This window comes from Lygodium microphyllum, chromosome 4 (genome assembly GCF_053477565.2).
Source record: "Lygodium microphyllum isolate KBCC chromosome 4, Lygodium_microphyllum_v1.1.10, whole genome shotgun sequence".
NCBI lineage: Eukaryota > Viridiplantae > Streptophyta > Polypodiopsida > Schizaeales > Lygodiaceae > Lygodium > Lygodium microphyllum.
Window position 1 is genome coordinate 120,818,234 of NC_141138.1, and position 12,362 is coordinate 120,830,595.

Sequence of the window (12,362 nt, forward strand, 5' to 3'; positions counted from 1 at the left end):
AGTCAAAGGAGTTGCAATTGCCACATAATGCTTTATAAATCGGTGATAGAATGAAGATAGACCAAGGAATCCTCTAAGAGAGGTAGTAGTAGTAGGCGTTGGCCAATCTCTTATGCATTGCACCTTCTTGGGATCAACCTATATTCCTTTTTCACTGACTATATGTCCCAAGTATTCCACTTCAGTCTGCATGAAAGAGCACTTCTTCTCCTTAGCAAAAAGCCTATGATGTCTCAATACATCAAAAACCCTCCTCGTATGTGCCAAGTGATCCTGTAAAGTCTTGCTATAGATCAAAATGTCATCAAAGAACACCTAGACAAACTGAAAGAGGAAAGGTTGAAAGATCTTATTCATCAGGCTTTGAAAGGTAGCTGGAGCGTTTGTAAGCCCAAATGGCATCACCAAGAAATGATAGAGCCCACAATTAGTCCTAAAAGCAGTCTTGACTTCATCACCCTCTCGCATGCGAATTTGATGATACCCTAATCTCAAATCAATCTTCATGAAGAATCGAGCCCCCTTAAGCTCATCAAGCAAATCATCAATCCTCGGTATAGGATACCTGTTCTTCACTGTTATCTTATTGAGATCCCTGTAGTCAATGCGCATTCTGAAAGATCCATCTTTCTTTTTGACTAACAGGACTGGAGATGCATAAGGTGAAGAACTTGGTTCAATGAATCCCATTTCAAGAAGTTCTTTGATTTGCTTGGCTACTTCCTCTCATTCACACTTTGATAATCTGTAAGGTGGCTTATTGATTGTCTTTGAGTTGGGCTCCAAATCAATGGGGTGATCCACCGCTCTCTTAGGAGGCAATGAAGTAGGTACTTCAAACAAATCTCTATACTCCTCAAGAAGAGCTGTCAAGGCCAGATGGTTTGCTGAATTATTGGGCTGATCCTGTGTTTCTTTGTTCAAATGCAAAACAAATATTTGTGAGCGCTTCTTGTACTCTCTTTTGAGTTGTTGAATGGTGATAAGCTGAAAATCAGATCTACTAGGAATTCCCTGTAAATGGATAAGCTGTCCATTGGAGATAAACTATATATATAACTGTGAGAAATCCATAGTGATCCTGCCTAATGTCATCAACCAATCACAACCAAGTACAATATCTATAGGCCCCATTTCCAGAGTGATCAGGTTTACTTTGGCTTCAAAATTTTTAGCCAACTACAAAGAAACCTGTGGGCAAATCTGTGTGCTGATTTCTTCTTCACCATTAGCCACTTGTACTCTAATGGGCTGCTGTAAGTCTGTGGGAACACAATTTAACTTGTCCGATGGACTTATTGACAAAACTATGAGTACTGCCCCCACTGTCTATCAGGATGAACACTGGCTTTCCACATATGCTTCCCTTCATACGAAGTGTATTAGGGCTCTTAGATCCCATCCAAGCATCCATAGAGATAGAACAATTAGTGGCAGTAAGCAACTCATCACAAGATCCACCAGGGTCAAATGGAACATCTCCACCTGGATCAAAAGAACAAGAGTTGGCTGGATCATAAAAGTACTCCTGTCCAACTTCCTCCTCAAGATCTTCATTTACAGCATTAATTGCCACTGCATTAGCCTCATCTATGTCATCTTCAAAATCCTCAAAAACCAACATACTCTGAAACTTAGGCTTGACATTTCTGTATACACACTTTGAAGCATGATCAGGTGTATACTTTTCTCCACACTTGAAACATAAGCCCTTGTCCTTCCTTTCCTTGTAAAGATCCATGGGAATAGATTTTGGATTTGTATTAGCTGAAATGGACTTAGGCTTGTTGTCCCCCTGTTTGAGTTCAACCTTTGGACTGTTTGCTGTCCTGAAATTACTTTGAGGCCTAGAAGCATTAAATGGAGGATAAGTTGGTACCCGTAAGCTCCCATTATGCACATGATTGCTGCCATAAGTGTTACCAACTTGTCCCTGCTTTAAAACAGTCCTTGGCTGTCCATAACTAGGCTGAAATAAAGATTCTTTCCTATACTTTCTTCCATAGCGCTCCGTAAGCTCAATAGTCTTGAAAAGTGAAGTAGGATTTTGCGCCATAACATCAGCTGACAAAGATGGCTCCAAACCATACATAAACTTGTGAAGCTTAGCCTCATCACTGATGCTTTCCACATATATGGTCAAGTTGTTGAATTGGTTGGTATACTCTCTTACACTTAGGCCTCTTTGTTCCAAACCATACCATCTCCGTGCTAACTTCTCTTTCTCAAGAGGCGAAACAAAGACTTCAACCATAAGTGCCTTGAAAGCTTCCCAATTCTCTACAAGTATATTCTCTTTCTTGATATACCTCCACCAAGTATGGGAAAATCCTTCTAGATGCAAAGAAGCAAAGTGAATCTTCATATCATCAGTTTTAGGGTATATATCAAAGTAGGACTCCATCTTAGAGGTCCATTCCTCTAAGTCTGATGGTGAAGATGACTGGCCATTAAATTTGGCTAAAACAATTTTGTCCTTAAACTCCCTTTCATGAAAGGGTTGCTGTCCCAAAATTGGCTGATCAGGATTACCAAGTACAGAGCCTCCAAATTGAGATTGAAATCTTCCAACAGGTGGCTGAGAATTACTATGTAATCTTCCTGTTGGTAGAGTACCCCTAGAATTTTGAGTATGCAGTCCAAAAGCTTGAGTATTGGCCCCATTCAAACTGCCCAAATAGTCATCATACCTCTATGAAGCTTCTCCTACTTGGTACTGACTATTTGGAATACCTCTTCTTCCAATAATCCAATTTCCAAGACCATTTTGATTAGATGGCTGAAGTGGGGCTGAAGGGCCATTGTTTGAACAAGCCTTCTCATTAACTTCTCTTGATGCCATTTGTAACTGCATGAATTTAGAGATTTGTGCCATAAGTTGTTCATTGGATTCTACCAACTTATCAATAGAAGCCTTGGTTTGATCAGTAGATAGAACCATCTGCTCCATTCTTGATAAGATGGCCTCATGTCATTCCCTATGTCTTTGTTCATGGGCACACAAAGTATTATTGAGTATACTGACTTCTCCTTGTTGTTAAAGCTCTTCAGGGTTCTCTTGAAGTGTGCTATCCATCATGGAATCCCTGATTTGCTGAGCATAATCCTCCTGGACCTTATTTTTGCATTTATGTCCTGCCATATTAGTGCAGTCCTGCAATACACCCTGTCAGAAAAATGGCTATAACTTTGGCTAGGAAACTCCGATTTTAGAACTTTTTTGTGCATATCGAAGCTAAGAATGCCCTCTTCGAGATGAGCTATAGCACGCCATAACAGATTTAGGATAGAAAATTCTGTAGCTGGATTTCAGAGTCTGAACTGTCCAGTCCTACACCTTGTCTAGACCTATAAGTGCCCTGTTTTGACCCTGTGATGCAAGATAGTAACCCCAAATGGCTACCAAACCCTGCAAAAGGGTATATAGGACCTGTGGGTACCCTGTAGTACCTGCACCTGTGCTTCAGTAATAAATGGTGTACCTGTAACTGTTGAGATATCAAGCTCCACTCGTGATATGCCAGGGTGACCGTTGTGCATTTATGTCACCGACTTGTTAGTTGCAAATGCGGTTGGTACACCACCCATGAATAATAGCTACATGATAGCTATCCTTATCTACTCTAGTTTGTGGCTCAGTTAGTATGCCACCTTAGTTAGTTGAGTTTGGTTTGAGACCCATATATAGGGTTCTTCTATTTCCTTGTACTAGAGTTCTTTTGGCTTACACAACTAAGAAGAGGAGAACTGTTTTCAACCTCCACCTGTGTGTGTATTTTCCCATTGTGCAAGCAAGAAAGCTACAAGTGAGACTCCTTGCTTCTCTTCCACAATCTTGACATGGTATCAGAGCCTTGTTCGTAGTAAGGAGCTCAAGAAAGCAAGCCAAGTTCGCGGTGTTCTGGTAAGAGGACCAGTGTTGCTTTCATTTTTCTGTTTGGGAGCAAGTCTTTGCAGGTAGCACAACTGGAAAGTGCAGGAGTGCATTGTCTCAGATTGAAACGCCCTTCGCGGTGTAGCAAGAGGACAGTATATGCTGTGGGACAAGGCTTTAGCCCTTGGTATCTTTGTTTTTTTGATTTGAGGCCATTTTGGGGCCTGTTTTGGAGGCGGAAGTTTTCTACACGCACTCAGGAAAAGGCCCAGTTTTATGCTGTGTAACCACTGTTCTATAGGTCGATGAAAAGTTACTGTAGATTTTGTATCGTATGCCTATGCGCAGAGACATTGGGAGTTACAAAATCATCCTTGGTTCTTGTTTATGCAAAATCGTCACTAGAAAGTGACTGTGTGGTCAAATACCACTTTCGCCAGTTTTGCAGATTTGCCCTTGTGAGGGTGAAGCTGTGTTTTTTGCAGTGACAGAATTTTTTGCAATGTTCTGTAATGGCGTCTGATTCTCTTTTACAGATTGTAACTGAAAAGCTTGACAAGAACAACTTCCAAGCATGGAAGTTTAGAATGACGAATTTCCTTATGGGAAAAGGATATTGGGAATTTGTTGCAGGAAATGAAGAAGAACCAGTTCTTCCTGATGTTCCCAATCAACAGCAAATGCAGGCATTTAAAGCATGGCATGAGAGAGCCAGGAAAGTTATGTACTGGCTGTCTATTAGTATTTCAGACTCTATGATTGTGCATATTCTGTTGAGATATCGAGCTCCACTTGTGATACGCGAGGGTGACCGTTGTGTATTTATGTCACCGAGTTGTCAGTTGCAGATGCGGTTGGTACACCGCCCCTGAATAATAGCTACATGATAGCTATCCTTATCTACTCTAGTTCGTGGCTTAGTTAGTATGCCACCTTAGTTAGTTGAGTTTGGTTTGAGACCCATATCTAGGGTTCTTCTATTTCTTTGTATGTGAGTTCTTTTGGCTTACACAACTAAGAAGAGGAAAACTGTCTTCAGCCTCCACCCTTGTGTGTCTTCCCCCATTGTGCAAGCAAGAAAGCTTCAAGCGAGACTCCTTCCTTCTCTCCCACAATCTTGACATGGTATCAGAGCCTTGTTCGTGGTAAAGAGCTCAAGAAAGCAAGCCAAGCTCGCGGTGTTCTGGTAAGAGGACCAGTGTTGCTTTCATTTTCTGTTTTGGGAGCAGATCTCTGCAGGTAGCACAGCCGAAAATTGCAATAGTGCATTATCTCAGGTTGAGACGCCCTTCGCGGTGAAGCAAGAGGGCAGTATATGCTGCGGGCTGAGAGCTTTAGCTCTCGGCGACCCTGTTTTTTTGATTTGAGGCCATTTCGGGGCCTGTTTTGGAGGCGGAAGTTTTCTACACGCACTCAGGAAAAAGCCCTGTTTTATGCTGTGCAACCACTGTTCTACAGGTCAGTGAAAAGTTACTGTAGAAATCGCATCGTATGCTTGTGCGCAGAGACATTGGGAGTTACAGAATCATCCCTGTTGCCTGTTGATGCAAAATCGTCACTAGGAAGTGACTGTGTGGTCAAATACCACTTTCACCAGTTTTGCAGATTTTTCCTTGTGAGGGTGAAGCTGTGGTTTTTGCAGTGACAGAATTTTTTGCAGTCTTCTGTAATGGCATCTGATTCTCTTTCACAGATTGTCACTGAAAAGCTTGACAAGAACAACTTCCAAGCATGGAAGTTTAGAATGACGAATTTCCTTATGGGAAAAGGATATTGGGAATTTGTTGCAGGAAATGAAGAAGAACCAGTTCTTCCTGATGTTCCCAATCAACAGCAAATGCATGCATTTAAAGCATGGCATGAGAGAGCCAGGAAAGTTATGTATTGGCTGTCTATCAGCATTTCAAACTCTATGATTGTGCATATTCAGGATGCAAGTACGCCAAAGGAGGCATGGGATACTTTGTCAAAAATGTATAGCACAAATACGCAAGCCAGGAAAATGCAGCTCAAGCAAGAGTTGCATAATGTGCAAAGAGAAAATATGAGCATCAACGACTACCACATGAAGGTGAAGAAGATTGCAGATGCACTTGCTTCCATTGGGTCACCAGTGGAAGATGATGATTTAGTTTCCGTGACCTTGAATGGTCTAGGAAAGGATTATGCACAGTTCCGAACATCCATTTCCGTCCGTGAAAGATTTCCTGATTTTGAGGAGTTGATTGCTCTTCTAATTTCTGAGGAGCAGAGAAATGGTGGTGCATCTTCTTCAGGAGGAACTTCAAAAGAAGCTGTCTTCTACTCAAATGCTGGAAGAGGTAGAGGCAGAGGTAGAGGAGGCCGATTTGGAGGCCGTGGCAGAAATCAGAATATGCAGCAAACTCAAGAAAACCAGTCCTATGGAGGAGGACGTGGTAACTCTAGAGGCAGGGGGAGCCAAAGAGGTCGTGGTGGATGGCAAAGAGGCCAAAATGCAAACAATAATGTTGAATGCTACTACTGTGGTAAAATGGGTCATATGGCTAAAGACTGCTATAAAAAGCAGAATGACATCATGAATGGAAAACTGCAACAAGGAAATTATGCATCCTCTAGTAGACAGGGTGATGACAAAAATGAGCATCTGTTTATGGTGCAGCACATGAACAATTCTGTGACAAGTGCAGAAGAAAGCAATGATGTATGGTATGTTGACTCAGGTGCATCAAACCACATGACAGGTCATGCAGAATGGATGGAGGATGCAAGGAAAATGGAAAAACCAGGATTTGTGGAGACTGGTGATGATATTGCACATCCTATTGTGCAGATTGGAAAAATTCCCGTGTCTATGCAGGATGGGAAAAAGAAATACCTGTCCGATGTATTTCATGTCCCGAATATCACCAAGAATGTGGTTTCTGTTGGTCAAATGGTTGAATAGGGCTTGTAGGTCAGATTTAATCCTCATGGATGCTTTGTTGAGGATATGAAAAATAAAGGTCGCTTGATAGCAAAAGGAAAGAAGAAGGGCAGAATGTTTACATTGGATGCAGACATGTCTGAATTGAGTGCAGCAATGTTTGCACATGGGACCGGTGTAGTTGCAGATATTGATATCTGGCATAAACGCATTGGTCATGTTAATGTACAGCGACTTAAATCAATGCAGGCCCAAAATATTGTTGCAGGTTTGCCGAAATTCAAGGTTGTAGAAATGCATAAGGTATGTGAAGCCTGTCAATTTGGAAAACAGGCAAGGAAACCATTTCCTAGACATGTTCAAGAGAGTAAGAAGCCATTGGAATTAATCCACTCTGATGTGTGGACAACTAAAGCTGCATCTCTTGGAGGCTGTCATTATTTTGTCAGTTTTATTGATGACTATAGCAGAAAAGTTTGGGTGTATTTTATGAAAAAGAAAAGTGAAGTTTTTGGGCATTTCAAAACTCTTAAAGCGATGGTTGAAAAAGAAACAGGCCTGCAGATAAAATGCCTAAGGTCAGATGGAGGGGGAGAGTACCTCTCAAATGAGTTTGCAAGGTTCCTGCAGGAGCATAGCATAAAGCAGCAATATTCATGCAGTCATACCCCACAACAAAATGGAATTGCAGAAAGGAAAAACAGGCATATTGGAGAGGTATCTCATGCCATGCTCAATGAAAAAGACTTGCCAGATTTTTATTGGCCTGAAGCAGTTGCTACAGCAGTCTACATAATGAACATGACTCCCACTGCAGCAATACATGGAATGACTCCAGAGGAGAGGTATACTGGTAGGAAACCAGATATTTCTCATTTGAAAATTTTTGGTTGCATTGCCTATGTACATGTGCCAGATGAGTTGAGATCCAAGTTGGATCCAAAAGCTGAGAAGTGCATCTTTATTGGTTACTCTCTACAGCAAAAAGGGTATAGATGCTATAAGTTTATAGTGAGCAGAGATGTTGTTTTTGATGAGATGAGTAGCTGGTATAAACTAGTAAATGTGATTGATGATGTAGATGCACAAAATGGTAATGCTGCACAGAATTCACAGCAGCAGTCACAAAATATTAGTGGACCTGGAGCGTCCTCTAGCAGTGGTTCACATTCTTCGCCATGGACAGGCAGATTGAGATCATGAGAATCTTCTCAAAGTAATGCAGATAATAGTATGCAGGTATCACGAAAAGGAAAAGAGAAGGTTGATCAGCCCATGTTTGATGTGAATGCAGGTCACTCTTATGTGGATGGTGAATCCAGTGGCTCAGAACAGAGCATTGATGATGAGTTGGGTATTCCTTCTATTGTTACACCTAGAGTAAGGAAGACCAGGGATGTTTTGAGAGCACCTGGGAGTGAACCTACTTTGCGCAGGTCTACGAGAGCTAGGTATCCTGTGGATAGGCTGAAATATGATGGATTTACAGCCATTCACTATGCATATATGGTCAAAGTGATACAGGAACCAGAACCCACTTCTTTTGAGGAAGCCATGGGAAAAGAAAAATGGGAGAAAGCCATGGATGAAGAAATGGATGCCTTGGGAAGCAAATGCTACATGGGAATTGGTACCTTTGCCTAAAGGTAAAAATGTAATTGGCTGTAAGTGGGTTTATAAGGTGAAGCACAATGCAGATGGTTCTGTGAACAGATACAAGGCAAGATTAGTAGTCAAGGGGTATGCACAAACATATGGCATTGACTATGAAGAAACATTCAGTCCAGTTGCAAGGATGGCAACTGTAAGAGCAGTCATTGCTATGGCTGCATCAAAGGGATGGTCTTTACATCAGATGGATGTAAAGAATGCCTTCTTGCATGGTGATTTGCAAGAAGAGGTCTATATGGAGCAGCCACCAGGTTATGTGCATGCTGTTCATCCTGAGTTTGTTTGCAGGTTGAAGAAAGCCTTGTATGGCTTGAAGCAAGCACCTAGAGCATGGTCTGACAAGATAGGACAGTATCTTGTCACTATTGGCTTTCAGATTTCCAAGGCAGATTTCTCACTTTATGTGAGAAAAACAGAGAAAGGTATTATGCTACTTGTCATTTATGTTGATGATTTGATTATGATAGGTGACAGTGATGAAGATATCCTTCATGTGAAAATGGTATTGAAGCAGAAGTTTGAGATGAAGGATTTGGGAGAGCTGCGTTATTTCTTGGGCATTGAGGTGATTAGATCACCAAGTGGGATACAGCTCTTGCAGAGGCAGTATGGATTGGACATGCTGTCCAAATATGGGATGACAGGTTGTAAGCCTATTTCAATTCCTTTGGAGCAAAATGTGAAGCTGAGCACAGATGCAGGTGAGCTTCTAGAAGACCCTACTATGTACAGACGCATAGTAGGAAGTTTGATTTATATGACTATTACCAGGCCAGATTTGAGCTATGCTGTTGGATTGGTAAGTCAGTTTATGCAGGCTCCAAGGAAACCACATTTGGATGCGCCTAGACGCATATTCAGGTATGTGAAGTCCACATTGCAGTATGGACTATTTTATGAGACTGGGGTTCAGATACAGTTGCATGGATACACTGATGCTGATTGGGCTGGTAGTATTTCTGATAGACGATCTACCAGTGGATATGTGTTCTCTTTTGGGAGTGCTGCAGTCACTTGGAGCAGCAAGAAACAGCCTACAGTTGCCTTGTCGAGCACAGAGGCTGAGTACAGGGGTGCAACAATGGCTGCATGTGAGGTAGCTTGGTTGCATAAGCTACTTTATGATATGCATCAGTCTACAGATGGACCAATTGTCATTTATTGTGACAACATGAGTAGTATACACTTGGCAAATAACCCAGTCTATCATGCTAGAACAAAGCACATTGAGGTGCATTATCACTATGTGCGAGAGAGGGTTTTACTAGGTCTTATTGATCTAGTTTATGTCAGCACAGAGGATCAGGTAGCTGACATATTCACGAAGGCATTGGGCACAGAGAAGCTGCGCAAGTTCAGAGACCTGCTTGGTGTGCAGGAATTGGGATTGAGCTCGAGGGGGAGTGTTGAGATATCGAGCTCCACTCGTGATATGCCAGGGTGACCGTTGTGTATTTATGTCACCGAGTTGTCAGTTGCAGATGCGGTTGGTACACCGCCCCTGAATAATAGCTACATGATAGCTATCCTTATCTACTCTAGTTCATGGCTTAGTTAGTATGCCACCTTAGTTAGTTGAGTTTGGTTTGAGACCCATATCTAGGGTTCTTCTATTTCTTTGTATGTGAGTTCTTTTGGCTTACACAACTAAGAAGAGGAAAACTGTCTTTAGCCTCCACCCTTGTGTGTCTTCCCCCATTGTGCAAGCAAGAAAGCTTCAAGCGAGACTCCTTCCTTCTCTCCCACAATCTTGATATATTCAGGATGCAAGTACGCCAAAGGAGGCATGGGATACTTTGTAAAAAATGTATAGCAAAAATATGCAAGCCAGGAAAATGCAACTCAAGCAAGAGTTGCATAATGTGCAAAGAGAAAGTATGAGCATCAATGACTACCACATGAAGGTGAATAAGATTGCAGATGCACTTGCTTCCATTGGGTCACCAGTGGAAGATGATGATTTAGTTTTAGTGACCTTGAATGGTCTAGGAAAGGATTATGCACAGTTTCGGACATCCATTTCAGTTCGTGAAAGATTTCCTGATTTTGAGGAGTTGATTGCTCTTTTAATTTCTGAGGAGCAGAGAAATGGTGGTGCATCTTCTTCAAGAGGAACTTCAAAAGAAACTGTCTTCTACTCAAATGTTGGAAGAGGTAGAGGCAGAGGTAGAGGAGGCCGATCTGGAGGCTGTGGTAGAAATCAGAATATGCAGCAGACTCAAGAAAACCATTCCTATGGAGGAGGATGTGGTAACTCTAGAGACAGGGGGAGCCAAAGAGGTCGTGGTGGATGGCAAAGAGGCCAAAATGCAAACAATAATGTTGAATGCTACTACTGTGGTAAAATGGGTCATATGGCTAAAGACTGCTATAAAAAGCAGAATGACATCATGAATGGAAAACTGCAATAAGGGAATTATGCATCTTCTAGTAGACAGGGTAATGACAGAAATGAGCATTTGTTTATGGTGCAACACATGAACAATTCTGTGACAAGTGCAGAAGAAAGCAACGATGTGTGGTATGTTGACTCAGGTGCATCAAACCACATGACAGGTCATGCAGAATGGATGGAGGATGCAAGGAAAATGAAAAAACTAGGATTTGTGGAGACTGGTGATGATATTGCACATCCTATTGTGCAGATTGGAAAAATTCCTTTGTTTGTGCAGGATGGGAAAAAGAAATACCTGTCCAATGTATTTCATGTCCCGAATATCACCAAGAATCTGGTTTCTGTTGGTCAAATGGTTGAGCAGGGCTTGCAGGTTAGATTTAATCCTCATGGATGCTTTGTTGAGGATATGAAAAATAAAGGTCGCTTGATAGCAAAAGGAAAGAAGAAGGGCATAATGTTTATGTTGGATGCAGACATGCCTGAATTGAGTGCAGTAATGTTTGCACATGGGACCAGTGTAGCTGTAGATATTGATATCTGGCATAAACACATTGGCCATGTTAATGTATAGCGACTTAAATCAATGCAGGCCCAAAGTATTGTTGGAGGATTGGCTAAATTCAAGGTTGCAGAAATGCATAAGGTATGTGAGGCCTGTCAATTTGGAAAACAGGCAAGGAAACCATTTCCTAGACATGTTCAAGAGAGTGAGAAGCCATTGGAATTAATCCACTCTTATGTGTGGACTACTAAAGCTGCATCTCTTGGAGGCTGTCATTATTTTGTCAGTTTTATTGATGACTATAGCAGAAAAGTTTGGGTGTATTTTATGAAAAAGAAAAGTGAAGTTTTTGGGCATTTCAAAACTCTTAAAGCTATGGTTGAAAAAGAAACAGGCCTGCAAATAAAATGCCTAAGGTCAGATAGAGGGGGAGAGTACATCTCAAATGAGTTTGCAAGGTTCCTGCAGGAGCATGGCATAAAGCAACGATATTCATGCGGTCATATCCCACAACAAAATGGAATTGCAGAAAGGAAAAACAGGCATATTGGAGAGGTATCTCGTGCCATGCTCAACGAAAAAGACTTGCTAGATTTTTACTGGGCTGAAGTAGTTGCTACAGCAATCTATATAATGAACAGGACTCCCACTGCAGCAATACATGGGATGACTCCAGAGGAGAGGTATACTGGTAGGAAACCAGATATTTCTCATTTGAAAATTTTTGGTTGCATTGCCTATGTACATGTGCCAAATGAGTTGAGATCCAAGTTGGATCCAAAAGCTGAGAAGTGCATCTTTATTGGTTACTCTCTGCAGCAAAAAGGGTATAGATGCTATAACCCTTCTACTCGTAAGTTTACAGTGATCCTCCAACATCCACCTTTTTCCTCGGTGGGAATATCAACATGGCAGAGGCTAGTGTTCTAAGCAATCAGCATGATATGCATTTTTGAAATATTCATTCAGTCTTTCATGAGATGCAATTGAATGAGATTTTGAAAAATTGGGA